Raw genomic sequence first — 17839 nt, forward strand, 5'->3', positions numbered from 1 at the left:
TAGGTTTTAATTGCAAACTTTAAATAATAATAAAGATAGCAAACACTTCAGCCATGAGAAAAAGAGTAACAATAGCTGCATGCACTTAGCCTAATGAGGACATACACAGAGCATTTCTCAAGTTTATTTCATAGCTAAAATTTGTTTAGCTTGGTTTTGTGGCTGCCTCTGCAGCCTGTATGTGCAAGACATTATAAATACTCTTCAGGGGTCCTGCCTCCCTCCCACGTCCCATAGCATCAATCAAATTAACCAAGTAGCCATCAAAGTCCATTTGGAGGGCCCTCTGTGGCCCAAACCAACTGCAGCAAACCGCCTGGCCACAGGAGCCGTGCCATTTCCTCCTCAGTCAACTTGCTCCTGTGGCCTCCAGCCTGGAGACTGCATCCAGCCTCTGAATTTACAGGAACCCCTTGCCCACCTCCAGCATGTGGGTACAGAAGGCCATATTTAGCTCAACCAACGCACAGTTCACCTCACCCAACCAGGTGAAGCCAGACACCAAGTGAGCACAAAGAAGAAAAGGCTTTCTGTCTCAAGTATCTGTCTGTATGAAGTCAGTGGCTTTTTAAAGGCTACCACTTTGGTGCCTACGCGTCAAATTCTTCAGGTGTTTAATTTAGAGGTGGAAAATTCAGCCATCTAACTCCAGCAAGCAAAATTAAGGAGGCTATGATGTTTTAAGGCAAGAAAATAAAGCCATTTGGAAATGGATACACATATGCATGTATATATCTATGTACATGTACATATACCATATGTGCATGTGTGCTCAAACAATGAGGGAATGGCTTGCTGCCAAACATCAAGAAAACTTTTGAAAATGTACAATGCTGGGAAAAGTATATGCAGACATAAATCTTAGATTTTTCTCCCAATCAATGCTAAACTATCAGAACAGGCATGCAAATCTTTAATACAGCATAACCCTAGGAATTGAGAGTTTAACAGAAAACCTAAAATTAGCAATGGCCCCAACCAAACTTACCAGAAAATGACCAAATACTAGGTCAATGCTAACTACAGTAATGATAATGGTGACAAAAGTAATGGTGTCTGTCATTTCCAGAGCACATTCCCATGCACAAAGAACTACGGTGATAACCTTACATTGAGAGGTCACTGATTCATACAAACTGATGAGGTAGCTAGTCTTCTTATCCCCCATTTTAAAGGTTAAAAAACTGAGGCATAGAAAGATTAGGAAACTTCAACACCACACAGCTGTGACATGATAGAAGGGGAAAGAATTCCAAGCCTGCATAACTCTAGAGTGAAGAAAGAAAAGTGATGGCCATGGAAATGCAGCCTCCCTTCTGGAATGGGAAATGGGAAAGGAAAAATAAAACCAGATCTAGACAAAGAAAGAAAATTGGGACATACTCAGGGAATTTCTGGATAATTCAGGAGTTCAGAGAGTCAACCTCACCCAGTGTTGACAAAATTTTGGCAACGTAAGGTTTTTGTGTGGTTATAAATGACTTTGAATTTTTCACAGTAAAAGAAGCAGCCATTTGAAAAGTTGGAAACCCAATCAATGTATTATTTATATGAAGCCTAAAAACGAGCTTGCTTCATTTCAAATTAAAATCATGCGGTCTGGGGGAAAAAAAAGATAAGTTTACAAAATATGACAGAATGTTCCATCTCCATTCACATCATCCCCATTCTAAGTATCCACCTTGGAGGCTGTTAGCTATTCCAAGAAATTTTGGGAAACCATCTCCAGCGTCTGGCACATTTTTCTTCCAGCAGCATAACTTTATAGCCACATGTTTTTTAGAAACAAATCTGGGGAGTAAGGCTGCTGATCAAAATAGAAAACACTGGCTCTGGGGAAGAACGTGCTGTGCTTACAAGAGAATAAGATCTCTTGTGTGGCTTTCAAGGAGGCCAGAGGAGTTCCAGAAAGCTTTTGAGTAATAGTCGCTATGCTGGGAAATGAATACAAGTTCCACTGGGTGATGGCTGAGAGGAGAAACATTCATTTGGAAATATGAATGCCAAAAATTAGACCATTAAAGATGGTGTCAGTGATGTAGTCATGGTGCTTACACGGGATCAGCAGTCCCCGCCCAGTGCTCAGCATGTAGTAGGTGTCCATTGCACATTATTGAATGATCCATTGACTACATCCATCTGTCAATTAGACAATGAACAAACTCTTGATTATTGAGAAAATTTGCTCAAGCAATAAATATCGCTCAAGACCTAAAAACTCAGAAAAAGTACGGCTTCACTGGAGAACCAAAATATAAAGAAAAAGCTCCTCTAAGGACTTGCTGGCTCATTTACCCCATTTCTCCAGATGTTTCCAGTCTGCAGACCATGTGTCCTAAATGTGTGCATAGAAGGTGCCAGCCATACAAGGCAGTTGCTCCGAGGGTAGGGTAGGAATTAGGCTTCCTCCAACCCCCTTGTTCGGCTGCTCCTCCCTGCTCTCCTGACAGCCATTCCTAGTAGCCTCCAATGAGGACAGTGCCATCTGCAGCTTAAATGAGAAAGGAAAAACAAACAGGGTAGACCTCTAAAGATGCACATCTTCAAGTGCCAACAAGAATACCTTTTGCAGGAAATTGTTCAAACAAACTTCATGGCAAAATCCAAATGGTGCATCTTTTATTCATACTTAGTCTATCTGATTATTCATCCATTCATTTATCCCATATTTATGAATAATTAATAATTTAGGATTACCTATTGGGCACTGAAAAGACACAGCTGAATAAGACACAAGTCCTTACTTCAAAGGAGGTCACTGTAGAGACTCAGTGAGAACACACGCCCCCTGTCCTCTCCCAAGCCCCTCATCACCAGTCTGCTTTTCCCTTCCAGCACAGCCTCCTGGCCCTTCTCCACTCCACCCCAGCAGCTGCTACAAATCCACAGAACTGCTATGGGAGCTTATTTGCAAATCTACTTACTTATGATTTGAATGCCCACCATGGGCCAACCCTGGTCTGTATACATAGAAGAAGATGGACAAAATCCCTGTGTGCTCATGTGAAAGACAACTAATAAGTACACACATGACTGTACATTATTATTTTAGGCTGTGATACGCATGATGAAGAAAGATAATGTAAGGTGGAAATATCATAAATGAAATAACCAATTAATTAGAGTATTCAGAGAAAGCTTCTCTGAGGAAATGACACTTGAGCAGAGACCTGCTGGAAGTGAAGGAGTAAGTGATACACAAATCTAAAGAAAGAACAGTCTAGTCAAGGGAACAGCATGTTCCAAAACCCAAGGAAAGGGCAGGCCTAGAGACTGGGATGCTGGAGCAGTCTGTGAGGGAGACAGTGGGCAGAGAGGGGACCCCAAAGAGAGCCAGGATCAATTGCACAGGGTGCTGCAGGCTATGGTAAGGTCTTGGTCGAACCCTTGCAAATGTAAACGCTGAACGACAACATGACATCATCAACATCTTGATCAGCACCATCCAGCACCAGTAAACACTCTGTGCCAGGTGCTGTTTTCTAAATAACCACACAATACCAGGAGGTGGGTACTATCATCACCTGAGATCTAGAAACTTAACATCCTTGTCATACGGCACACAGTTAGTACATGACAGTATCAGGAGTCAACACAGGAGCCAGTGTGATAAAAACATACCTTAGAAAAAGCAATACCAACTATGCATGGCAAAGAGAGAAAAAATATTTACACCTACTCAAAAACTGTAAAATGAGCCCCGCTAATGTTATATGAGTGGATGTATGTGGCTTGTTTAAGACTCTAGGAAGTAGGTCACACATGGGTTCCTAAAGTAGGAGCATCAAATCTCTCAGAGGAAGGACACTGGGCAGGGAAGACTGCACAAGATGATTGGAAAACACTTCCCAGGAAGTCACCCACCCTTAGATAAAGGATTCTTGTAGAGAGTTCAAGTGGCATTGTTCCACGAAATGCAAGAGTAGCAAAAAGCCCGTTGTGTAACAGTTGACTTTAAATGTAACTAAATTAACAATATAAGTATCAGAAGTAGACATCTTGACTATTTTATCTATGTCCCTATAAGTTTATATACTCCAACTTGAAAAATATACTTAAATTTTATCTTTAAGAAACAGATGGATTTATATTCAAGGTGGCTTATGTTTGGATATATATGATCATATTTACTGACTGACTCATAAATAATGGAAGAAGTGGTCATCAGAATCAGGGGAAGGGAACCTGCCCTCAACCTGGAAACATTTGCAGAGAACCTCAACAAAGCTGTAGGAGCTGACATGGGTGCAAAAATTCAGGTTGCCTTTGCTTAGAATGTTCATCTTTTGAACTTGTACTGCTGCCTAGTTCAACCTACCAAAAAAAATTCCTTTGGACTCTGTTCCACCATCTCCTAGTATGTCTTATATTATGACCATGTCTTCATGGTTCTGTGTGTGCATTAGACATGGTGTGAGAGAAGCAAGAACCTGGTCCAGACACCCAAGGAGCAGAGCCTGACACATGGCTGTGGAATGAATGAATATATGGACAAGGCTTTCATTTCATAAGCATTTAAAATATAGAAATATGACCTGATTTTATATGGGAAGAATAAGCTTTGAGAATTAAAAACATTACAGAATCTGTTACAACTGAAAAGAGCATACTCCCCCCACCTGCCCTATATCTCTCGTACTTCATAGTCTCTATTGATGCAATTCTGACTGCTACCCTGGTCTCAAACATTGGACTCTAAAGTACACATGGCAATTCCTGTGAAGTGAAACTTTATTCAGGTGAACCAAGCCACAGTCAAGTATGACCTTAATCCCCCATTCAGAGTAAGTAGGAAAATAACCTTGTTAGGTTAGTAAAAGGGTAAAGCTGTCATTAAGCCAGGTTAAGAGAGGTGCACTTCATTCAGAAATTACAGGCCCATTTATGAGCAGACTCAGGCATCTAGGAGATATACATTCAAGGTTACATTGTTTAACTGTTAACATTTTCAAATTTGAGGTTTTCTAAATTCTCATAACGATCCTTTCACAGCCAAAAAAGTACAACCAAAATAAAAACAAGTCTGCTGGTAATGACACAGGGACACTCTGTGCTTCATTTTCAATCCGTGTAATTGACTTTGACAGCATAACAGGAACCTAAAGCACTATACTGCACACTGCCAATGAACTGCCTTAGCTGAAAAAAGGCAAAATTGCATCCAAGGGAGAATTAACAATGCATACCTTAAAAAATTAAATTTTATATGTTAAAGCTGTAATAATTTCCACATCTTCCTCCAAAATATTCTTCATCAAATTTGGATTTGGTGCATAGCCTAATGTGAGCTTATAATCTGAAGTCAATGCAGATTCAAGAGTCCAGGAATTATAAAAGAAAATCTTACCGTGCCTGTCATAAACATTTTTCATGTTTGCGTCATATCAGCTTTATTAACAAGGTACAATTTTTAAAGAGTATATCAGAAGTAGAATTTTCTTGGTCAGTCTGATAGGAGGAGCAACCCAGGTGAATTCTGATTTAGCAAAGATGAGATTATGCTTAATAAAGTGTCACTGCAGAATGTGTCCAACCTCATACTGTAATTGAAGAATTAACTGCACATCTCAATTATGAGCACTGTTGATTCCTTTGGTCAGCATTTATCCAAGTTCCACAAAATACTAATTCTTTGAAATGTTAATAGATGTACTAGGGAGAAGCAAAAAGAGACTTATTTGTCAAGTGACTGGGAGAAATTTTGGATTAAAGAACATTAAACAGTTCTCTTGACTGAAGGACTTCTCAAATCTTTAACATGCTAATATGTATGGTGCTTTCCAAGGGAAGGATAGAGTAGCTATTGTTCTCCAAAGGCATTTGACAAATGAAGCCCTTTTTTCTTATAGTATCTCATAGAACTACCACTTTGATAAACATGTTGTGGGAAACATAAACCTAGATAATATTAACCCAGTTTTTGTTCAATTAATCTATTTTCTCTTTTCCCACAGCTCACTATGACCCACACAGCTGGGGCAAAAAATAGTCCCTATTGACATAGTGGCTTATTAAAATAATAGTCTACTTCACAAACAATCCTATTTAAAAGCCACATGGTTCCTGCCCTTGAGAAATGTCTGTAACCAAGGTGGTTCAATTCTGAGGAGTTCCTGCGTTGTGTACCTTGTGTCCAGACTGTCACAGTTCTAATTTATTTTATACCAAAAATGTTAGTGCACACTGCAAATGTCTTCTCAAAATGGCAGACCTTGCACTCCAGATGGAAAACAGAAAGAGTTCTTAGAGTAACTTATACTTAAAGCCAGGTATTATATTACCAGGATAGTACCAAACAGACTGATTTCTCCATTTACTCAGAGTCCCACCTGGAAGCTCTATTTTGACAGCAGCAGCCCGAGTGGGCCCATGCGCCTCCCTCTCAGAAGACACTTTTAAATCACCATATACATGCATCCTTCAATTAGTCCCCAGACCCCAGGATTTCACAGTTGGAAAGGGCCTTACCCCAGTACAAGCCTCTCCTTTTGTAGATGAGAAAACTGAGGCTCAGAGAGAAAAAAAAAAAAAAATCACTTGTTCAAGGTCACACAGCTAATTAGTAACTGAGACTAGATGAGAACCCAGACCCCCAACTACCTGCTTGACACTCTCGTCCCTCACACACTCATATGCTTGGAGTCCAACTGTAGAGTTGTGGTTCAGAGGGCCTTCTGGAAGCTTCTGGTCTGCCCCACCACAGCTAAGGCTCCAACTTCAGACACAACCTCATTGTTACCTCTCTCAAATGGTCTTCCATCCCAGAACAGGCAGCAGCCTGGTAACACAGACAGTGGTTTACTTTCAGAAGCTGCTGCAAAGCAAATGCTGGGGGAAGGACACCTTTAGTCAGAAGAAAAGATCTTGAGATATCAAGGGTAAAGAATTTCATCTTACCTACTGTTAAATCCCAGCAGGTAGCACTGCTTGCTGAACTGAAGGCAGAGACTTAGACTCCTTGAAGAAGCATTTAAGTCTATCTTATTAGTTAAAAAAAAAAAGCTTATAAAGTCTATGTAAAACCTCCTTACCCAATTTTATGCCACCTAAATTTTCTGTTTTTGAAGTTGCCTGACCATCATCTTCACCACTGCTATAGTGACTGTAGCCAAAGTAAACCAGGTTAAAAAAAAAAAAAGTTCCACATAAGAGAGAGAGAGGTGTCCAGCTGTGATTGAGACCTGAGAAGGAATAGCAGCTCATTCTCTCATTTAACATCACTGAGTCTATATCTTCTTATGTGCAAAATGGTTTCAAAGTAGCAACCTTACTAGCTTGTGGGGGAGATTTAAAAAGTTAATGTGTGTACATGGCAACTTGGCCCACTAGCAATTTTTTTTTTTGGGGGGGGGGTTGGGTGTTTTTTAAAAATTATTATTGAATCATAATTGATTATTTTGGGGGTTCCACGTTGACATATGTTGATCAAATCAATATTACTTGCATATATTTTGTTACAAATCATACTTATTCTTTATGCCCCTTGTCCAATCTCTCCCCATCCCCCTCCCCCTCCCACCTCCCAACTCTGATAACCCTGGATTTCTTCTCTCCCTCTGAGAGAGTAATGGTTACTCTGTTGATTTGTTGCCTAAATGACCTATCCAATGCTGAGAGGTGTGTTCATGTCCCCCGATACCATCATAAAGCAGATGCTTCTTCTGTCACTCTGGAATGAGCTTTGTGGAGAGAGACATCCTCTTCTTTTCTTTGGTCTCTGCTGGTGACTCTCCTCTGTCAATGCACTCCAGTGGCTGACACTAGGATTGTTTTTAAATAGCTGCTTGTATTGAAAAGAATTATGAAGCTGGTGGGTAGGAGTCTTGAGATCAGCTGTATGTGTCTGCCATGGGTGTGAAAGGGGAGAGTGCAACACACACATCGGGTGTTTGCTGCAGATGCAGTGGTTTGCTGTAGATGCAGTGATGTACTGCCCAGATGCCCCTTCAGGACTAGGGCACTCACTCCCCAGCTGCCAGGGGTGTGACTTCCCCGAGAGCTGCCTTGCCCAAGTTTACAGCCTTCCTCAGAGGTTACCTGCATCCATTGACTTATTTATAAAGGAGTACAAAGGCTCGCCTCTCACACCAGTTAGGGTCAACTCCCTTCAAATGGCTGTCTCAGCTCTGGAGCAAGTGATGGAGAGGAGGCAAAAGGCTGAGGCCTTTGCTGCAACTATATTTATTACAGTTTGACTTCTCCTTATGCCCAATCCTGCTTCCCTCACTTCCTTAGAGCACCCCCAATAAACCTGCTGCATGTTAATCTCAGTCTCAATTTCCCAGGAAACTTAACCAAAGACATTATCCTTGGCCTACTTCATTGCTCAATAAAAAAAGCTATTATTCTTTCTGTTGAATTTTGCAAGCAATCCACACTTGTTTTCCATAACAAGAGACTTTCTGAGTCTTTTTATGGGTGACATCCCTATATCGTTGAGAAAAAATGGCAAAGATATAAATAACTTAAAACAATTTTTATTTACCATCTAAAGAATCCTAAACTCCATAGTCTGTTCTCACAGCAATTTTCTCCACCACTGATATATCATTTCTTCTTTAGTTCCTCCAGTTTTACAGACATAAGAGAGGCATAGGAAATAACAGAATATCCTGTTTATAAAATATACATAAAGCTTGGTTTACTGTGAGTCATCTTAGACGGTCAATCTAATATCTGATGCTGAGGGGCAGAGCCCTGATCTTTGGGCTCAAGGATGTTAACTGTTCAAATCCTACTGAAGGCAGGCATAACTTATGGAACCAGGGGGTTGCACAAATGGCACTGAACAAGAATGCCTAGGATCTGTTCTCCCCCAATCAGTAACTCACTCTAGGATGTTGGGGAGGTCATTTGCCTTATTTGCCTTATCAGCAAAAAAGGAGCTTGGAACTTGTATTAAATAAAGCCTAAGGTCCTTTCCAGTAAGAAAAACTTATAATCACTTAACCTCGCAGAGTTTTCTCCAGGCAACATAAATAAGATGTGATTGTAATAAATAAGAAATAAGTGTAATAGCAGAGAAGAAATTAAAAGTGTCATAAATTCAAGTTACCAACTTCCCCAATGTGTATTACAGGAGAGACTGTTAAGTGAATAGGAACAGATTTTATAGTTGTATTTTCCTTTTGCAATATCTCCATCTAAATCATTGCCTCTGTCATTGATTGTCATTTCCTCCTGGAATGTTTGAATATAGAGCTTAGCAATGCTTTGGACAAGCTATAAGTCAAAGTTAACATTTTTAAAACTTAACCATGCCCGTGTCTCTCTGCCTTGGGCAGCGATGTGCTGAAATACCAACATCTATTAGAAAGAGGTTATTGATGTCAGGGTGACATGCACTGTGATTTGCAGGTGCCCCCCTGACTAACCTCTTGTAGTAATATCTCAGGGTAAACCTGCAGTAATTACCCTTGCCGGGGAGAGCTGGTTTAACTGGACTGGCTCTTTTGATGCATGTTGAACATGATTGCACCCTAGGGATTACACAAGTCCCATGTGTGAGTTATTACATAAATTCTACCTTTGAAAAAATAATAAGGTGTGCTGTCAGAATTGTTTTTTCCTTCTTTCAGTCCCGTTGCCTTCAAAGTGTGAGTTCTTCAGTACGAGCCTTCCTCGTACCTACTTTGAAAATTACCCTGCACGTGCCATGGACTCAGGCAGAATAATAGAAAAACATATCTATGCTCCCAAGAACACATCTTAAAGTTCTCATTGCTCAGTGGCTTTGAAACATGACCTCTGGTTCAGAATCTTTTGCCTGCGGAAGCATTTTCTTCAGCCTCCTCAAAACTCTACCTTTAATGAGACCCATGATTGCAGATGAATCACTGAACAACTGTTTGAGTCTCATTTCCTCATCTATAAAATGAAGATGGACAAACCAATCCTCAAGGCCAATGCGAGGACCGAGCATGAAGAAAGTCCCTGTGAAAGCTCTTTAGGAAACACACAGGGCTCTGGCTTAAAGGGGTTGTTGTTTTATTACTGACTAAACTGATCACCAGCAGTGATTTTAATAAACATGTAAAAATGGCGTTTCCAGTTTATAGGCCAAGCCTCACCTCAAAATAAGCCCAGAGATCAGAGTTAGGGGTAAACAGAAGCAAGGCAGACTCTACAAAGCCAGCACTCTTCTCTCCTAGAGCTGAGCATACCATGAGATCTATGTCTGCTTCCAGTTCTCACTGGAGCTCACAGGAGGACAGATGCTGCCTTTCCCTTATCTATTAATACTTCAGGGACCAAAAGGCATGAAGTGGGATAACGTCTAAAAAATAGTCTGATCTTCCTAGTAACCTCCCTCAAAATGAATATGAGATTACCATATCATTCTAGCGAGATTCCTTTTTCCAACTAACCCCCACCCCAAGCCACATCATTTCAGACTCTACCCCCATAATAACAATGATTTCATTTGACAAATATGTTGCATTTCATTCTGCAGGATCTTCAGCCTTTGGCAAACAAATACTCACTTTGCTGAAGACTGCGGAAGAGTCACTAATGGAGTGAAACCTGAAAACCCTTCAGAAAAGAATAATGAACCCTATTCTGTCTCCAGGGGGTAATTTAGTAGGTAGATTAAGCAACACTTGATTAAGGGTAAACCTCTCTTTTCTATAGAAATATATTGTGTTTGTACAGAGGGGCTGTATGAAGTGGAGGATTAGGTCACAAATCCACAGGAAAAAGCAGAAGACATTTCTCAGAAGAAATATGCAAGTTACTGCACATTTGAAAAAACAAGTCATACTTTATTGGGAGGAAAGAAGAAAAACTCCACATACAACAGTTTTATTTACACGATTTCATTTGGCTTCTTGGAACATTCCTAACAAATGGTTAGTTCCCAAATACCTTGCACAGGATGTCTTGTCACCCCTGACAGACCATGAGTTACTACAAAGAGTAACGACTTCAACTCAAGGCTACCAGAAACTGATTGTCAAATAAGATTTTCTGAGACTGCCTATAGGGACTTGCTACAACAAAAGTCGTTTTTGGCTCGTGGGGGATTATAGTGTGAAAGAAAAACAAATGTCAAAATAAATCCCCAAGGAAAGAAAGCACTTCTGTACTAACCCTCAGTCCTACTCGTCAACGTTCCATGTCCTCTGCAGACTCACAAATACTTGAGCATTTCTCTTCGTCCGAAACCATGGGCAGAGTCTGGAAATGTCGGATAAGGCTCAGTCCACATTTCAACAATGTGGTGGGATTTATCCACAACTTAAAGGAACTTCCCAATCTCTACCCATCAAGGTAGAAAATAATAAAATAAACAAAACACCACACGGTGCTTAAAAAAAAAATCATAATGTTAAATTCTAATGAAGATTTGAACAAATGTGGATTTTCTTTTAAACCTGCATTAGAATGACCTTTTTCCATATGTTGAAAAAGATGTCTGAAATGGAGCCTCCCTAAATCACTCTACACCATGCCTACCAAACAGCCATGAAAAACTAGAAACTAAATAAATGCATTTTGACAGTGATGGGTCTCTTAACTCTGCTGGTCAGGTTTCTCCTAATGGCAGTACTTAGGTAAGTGTACCATAACATATGAATACAGATCACAGAGAAACAATTTTAAGCTCAGGGAATTGAAAGAGAAATGAACTTAACTCAGTGACCTGGAGCGATGAACATATAGATGTTGGCTTAAAAATTCCCACTTACGGGCTGGCTAGTTAACTCAGTTGGTTAGAGAGTTGCCTTGTAACACCAAGGTCATGGGTTTGGATCCCTGTACCAGCCAGTTGCCAAAAAAGAAAAAAGAAAAAAAAAAGAAGAAGAAAGAAAGAAATGCTGCTTAAGATATACATGTCCCCCTGCAAAGAAACAATTTAGCAAATCTTAGGAACCTCATAATGAGCTATATGTTTTGCTGAAAGCTATGTATTTTTGAGGTTTATGTTGTTTGTTACACTACCTCTATTTGCTGATTCTAACTCTAATTGAAGGAGCAAAGTAAAGGAAGTCCCCTCAGAAAAAAGATAGGGATGCATGAATTGAAAAATAAAATTGTCCTTCTAGATTTTTGGGGGGTTTTAGAGCTCTTCTAAAAGGACAAGAATAAATGGGAACATTCATTTGTTTTTTAAACTGATCACACTTGGGTTTAACCACGGGCAGAGAAGAAACTTTACAGTTCCCTTGGAACCTATAATTTGGAAACGGAAGCACACAAGAACAGATTTTAGTTTTCAGGCAATAAATTGAAGAGAATTCTGCAGACATACAACAGAAAAGGAGCATAAAATATTGACTTGTGCATTTTTTAGAATGTTAGTTCATTAACTCGATAAGCTGCACAGGGGAAAATGCAGCCAAAATCTACAAAGATGTCCACTGGGATTTAAATTGGCATATTTACTCAGCAAGAAATAGCTAGAGGTTGAAGAAAAAAATGCATCCCATTCTGCTAATGACGATTTAGTGTGAATCTCCGGAAAGACACCTTGTTGAAAAATCTCCATGTGGGCTCTGATGGGACACACAGAAGCCCAAAGCCCCAAGGCCAGACATAAATATCATGCTCCATAATCTGTGTCCTGGGGAAAAGTTCTACAGAATTATATAAGAAAATCATGATCTTTCACATCCCCTTTTCACACACAATTCAACATTAACTTGAAAAATGTTTTAATTTTTCCTCCTTATTGCCTAAAATGTTTTTTAATGCTTTGTTGGAAAGCTGCATTTACTGGTATGTGCACAATATCTGTATTATTCATCAGTGTAAAATAGTTGCAAAGGATTTGTTGGGCAATACTCCCAATGGTCACTGTCTTCCACTGTTAAAAGCTCATTATCACTCTGTCTGGGAGAAAGCTCTAGTAACTAAACTCCACATAGGTCAGGTACTATACTAGGCTCCTTCATAAACCTCATTCATTTTACTTAACTCGCCCAGAGAGGCAGAGATTGTAATTCCCATTTGCAGATGAACAAAGTAAGGATCAGAGTGCTTTTCTGCCTCATTTGAGGCCCTGGGCTAATAATAATAAGGGCCAGTATTTGAACACTGGACAGTTCACCTCCATGGCTCTTTATCCTTCCCTCCCTGTTCTCCTTACCAATGCTCAAAAACAAAAAAAGAAAAAAAAAAACAAGATTTAAGAAGTTAAATCAAGAACACTCACTATTCCTATAGATTGTGGGTGATATCCACTGAGAAACAATAATTCAAGGTATTCTCAGACAAAAAGAGGTCTCAGGACAAATACTAAACCACCACCTCTTCAATGGGTCAAGCTGAGCTAGCTGGGGTACACTCTTCATCTTCATCTGTTTATTTCCACCATGTGAATCCAGTGAGATCATATTGCCAGGCTATGCAACAGAGGACACAACCAGTGTTCAATTCATGTGCAGATGTGTTTCACTGAACCCAGAAAGTGCTTTAAAAATTGAACCAACTTTCTAAAATCCACAGATTTCACATAGAAATTTATATTTTATGACTTATCTTGGACACTCTGAAGGTCCCACAACCCTAGGCCCACCTTTACAAAAATGTCCAACCAGAACTTAGTGCTTCCTACTCCCTTAGATGAAGCAAGGGCTCTGGAGTTCCTCCCCAGTCCTCGCCACTCTCAATTATATCCACACACTAAGGCCAATCACAGCTGAAATTTTTCAGTATGCTTATGCTGTTGTTTTTTATAACAGAGAAATATTTCTCCAACACTTTCCTCTTTTGATAGATTGAATGAACGGCCTCACTTCTTCACCCCTCCTTGCATTTGCCCCTTTACAGTGTTCTCTTCATGGGTAGAGTGTTTGTCCCTAATCCTTGACTCAGTTATACACCTTGCTTTGGTCAGTGTAGTGGGGTGGAAATCTCAGTGTCAGCTCAAGACTAGGCCTTATGAGGCCTCGCATGTTTTTGCTCACCCTCTTGTGCCTCTGCTATTGTCATTAGAAATGTTTTCCCTGGGTTGCTGATGCCTCTTGAGCCTGATCCTCAGAATGAACACATGTGAAACAGAGCTGCCCCAGCCACACCACAGACATGCATTGAGAAGCAGAAGTGCCCAGCCCAGCCCAGCCCAGCCTAGAGCAGCTGAGTCCCTCAGTCAACCTGAAAATCTTTGAGAATAAACTATTGATGCTTTAAAGCCACTGAGTTTTGGGGTGATTTGTTACACAGCATTATTATGGCAATTCCTGACTGATACATCTCTACCAAAAATAAATAATAAAAGCCATGCTGGAAGAATCAGACATTATCATTTTTCTTATACACAAATCTGTATCTTACTTATATTAACAGCCTAGACCCTTAAGGCATTTAAGTTTGCAATTCCTGCCATGAAACTATAAACTAAAGAACTAAAGGTCAGATTTGTGAAATGTTCTGTATCATGACTATATATCTAGTTTTGACTGAGGTGACCCAGTTTTTGCCTATTGCCATGTGTCCTAGTTTGAACAATAAATAACATGGTCACTCTATCTACAATTAACTTTGTTTCCAATTTTCATACCAACTAGCTGAATCTCTTGGAGCTCTCCTTTGAAGCCTGATGCAATAGCCATTATTGTTGCAGGCAATACTCTACCTGATATTTTTCTGGATATAATATCTATTTGGTTGGTTGAAATCATGAAGCCAGGGTATCCAATCAGTACAAAACACCAGTGTAGAATAAATCAAATTTAGCAGGTGCCAATCCCACAACTACCAACCAACCAAACCAAATCCTGGTTGACACACTTAAAGGGCTTAGTAGGCTAATTTATAAACAGGAAGTGCTTAAAACAACAGCAATATTAAAAAACCAAGTGCCTTTAGAAAGTTCTTTTATCAGAAGGCAATAATTACTGCATCTGAGCACATCTGCTTAACAATCCAGGAAAGTGGGAGGTTCACTTTCTATTAACCTTAACCAAAGACATTTTCATCAAAATTAATTGTGATTACATTTTATTGCATCTCAAATGTTATCTTTTATTTGGGGTGGTCAGGAATTTAACTAAGCAATTCCAGACAATGCTAACTTTTATGAATAAGTCTATGAGGTAGTTATCAAGGCCCCTTATGAAAATATTGCTATACAAAACTTCATGGGCCAAAACAAGACATTAATTTCCGTAATTAGATGTGTCCTTAAAAAGGAAGAAATTACTATGTATAGAAAAGGCAAAAACCTTGATGCTGAGTGCATATCAGAGTAGAGCTGTATAAATACCTATGCATATAATAGATAACTTTTCTTTTAACATTTCTGTCTTTTCCTTGTTATCACAACAGTTAATAATTAACACTTATTTTGAGCATAGCCTGTGCCAAATACAATTCTAAATTGTTTATATGCATTGACTCCTTAACCCTAACAACAACTCTGGAGTAGATCCAATTATTATTCCTGTTTTACAGATGGGGAAACTGAGGCTTAGGGAGGTTAAGTAAACTTCTCAAGGACACTCAGTTGGTAAATTTTAAAGCTTGGTATAAAACCCAGGCATTCCAGCTCCAGAGTCACTTAAAGAAAGATAACACCACCTACTTCACTGAAAACTGTCACCACAACCAATTGGTCTGTTATGTTTTGTGCCCTGACTGAACTTTACTCTCTAACCTCCGTACCTTTTCTGACAGTCCTCTTGCCTGGAGGGCCTTCTGCATTTCTCTGTCTCTCCCATGTTAAACTCATGCAGCTCCAGTCCCCACCTAATCCATGAAGACACTCAGCTACCCCACAGTTTTCTTACCTTCCTAATTCTTCAGATGGTCAGATCTAGGTTTAAGTCCTGGCTCTGCCACTTACTAGCCAAGTAATATTGGGCAAGTTATTTCATCTCTCAGAGCCTCCTTCTCATAAATCAAAGGAGATAATAATAGTTAATGTACCCCATATGATGGCTGGAGTGGATCTCTGTGGTTCTATCTGCTCAGAATCCCTTCCTGTAACAGAACTCATTTCTTTCTTGTGTGATGTCACCTGTCCCTGCTCTTCACCTGTGGGATTTGGGTGAAGCTGACCCCCTCCCCTAGGCTCCAGGTGATCACATGACCTGACCCTGGCCTGGCCAATTTATACATTCTATCCTTGAACTTTAGCAAGAACTACTAAAAAAGAACCTCTCTTTTTCCCCTGGGATGACTGCACTCTTAGAATGTAGGCTGCTTGCTGGTGGCCAACACTTATGGACAGCCTTCCTAGGAGAGAATCAAGTCAACGAAGAGAAAAGCATATCTGTAAGTATGATGGAAACAAATTCCTGAGGCCATTGTTTGAATATCTGAAACCAGGCAGGTCGAAAGTCTGCCCTTGACCTTTTCAGTTAATTTAGCCAACAGATTTCCTCTTTTTCTTAGTTCAGATTGAGTTGTGTTCCTGTCACTTGCACTTAAGAGTCCTGATAACCCAGGAGACATCAGAATTAAATGAGATAATAGCTACAATACAGCACACAGCCCAGGGCCCAGCCTATTGAAACATTTAATAAATGGTACCTACCACTGCTATCATTCCTCGACATTAGCTTCCTGAAGGCAGGAAGACCTGGAGTCAGGTCTACCTCCACCCTTTACTAGAATGTAACTTTGTAACTTTTCTGAGATTCTCCTTTCACCATATGTAAAATCCACCAACTTTGTGAGGAATAAATGAGACTGTATGTCTGGAAAGACAGGAAAATGTTCTATAAATTTTATTAGTAGTTGTTAACTCAGTCTTTAGCCTCCAATCTAACATCTCCTATGACACAGAAAAACTAAGGCCCAAAACCCAAGGACATGATTTGCCAAGAGCACTGAGGAAGTTGTGGACTCAACTAAGTGACTGGTCAATGCGAACCTGGTCCCAGAACCTAACACAGGACCTGACCCTAGTATTGTGCTATTCTGTAAATACTCTAAATCAAGCATCCATGCAATGCGGGCTTAAGTGATACCATTAAGGCACATCTAGGACACAGAAAAAAAAAAAAAGAAAGAAACTATTGTTGACAAAGTAACCCCCATGTGCTATGCTCTGTGTAAGATATTTCTGTGTATTTCCTACTCTGGAATAATTATTTATTTCTCTTTTGGTCAATTAAAAAGATGAACTATGGGCCGACCGGTGGCGCACTTGGGAGAGTGCAGCGCTGGGAAAAAGATGAACTATGAGTGCATATTGAAATTATCTAACTTCTTCTATCTCCAAGGAGGAAACCTGATATATAACTGGAGAAAACACTAATTAATAAGCAAAATTTAACATGAACTCTGGCCAAGTCAAGCTTGAACTGCTCTGTTTAAAGGCACACTGGAATAAATAAAGGAACTTCAAAGCAAATGCCCTGTTCTAGCTTGAATGTTTTATTGAACACATGCAGAGAGCTCCTTTGCAAAAAATAGAGATGGTTAATGAGGAAATATTGGTGTTTTCAGTTGGCTGGTTTGTTTCTGAGACAGGGCTGTCCACTCAGAGATAAATACATTCGTGGAGAAGACAGAATAATGATCTATCTCAAAGCCTACAAGTTTTGAAAAAAACAAAACCAGTTTTGCATCCTTTTCCAAATACTTAGTGATAATACACACACCTTTCCTTTCCATCAACTGCAAAATGACTTAAGTACAAATCGAAAAGGAAGGTATGTCTATGTTTTAAGCATCTAGCCAACTATATAAATGCAGCCCTTACCTTTTAAGGTGAGGTACAGGAACGAAGAGACTCTGTGCAGCATTTCTAGGCTCCTCCATAATCTGCTTTTCTTGGGCACTATTTTGAAAATGATGCTCCATCCTCAGAAAGAACTATTGGGTTCCCTGGGAGTTTGCTGTTAGTGCTGGACTCGGGGCACAGACAAGTGCACCATGTCTGTGCATA

General features: G+C 39.8%; 1 protein-coding gene across 1 annotated transcript in view; it reads right to left on the bottom strand.

Moving 5' to 3' along the window:
* The window catches only part of ERC2 (ELKS/RAB6-interacting/CAST family member 2), a 799084-nt gene that overhangs the window by 293234 nt on the left and 488011 nt on the right, over positions 1-17839 (bottom strand). The gene's annotated exons all lie outside the window — the stretch shown is intronic.

The sequence above is a fragment of the Cynocephalus volans genome, chromosome 11, assembly GCF_027409185.1.
Source record: "Cynocephalus volans isolate mCynVol1 chromosome 11, mCynVol1.pri, whole genome shotgun sequence".
Classification (NCBI taxonomy): Eukaryota; Metazoa; Chordata; class Mammalia; order Dermoptera; family Cynocephalidae; genus Cynocephalus; species Cynocephalus volans.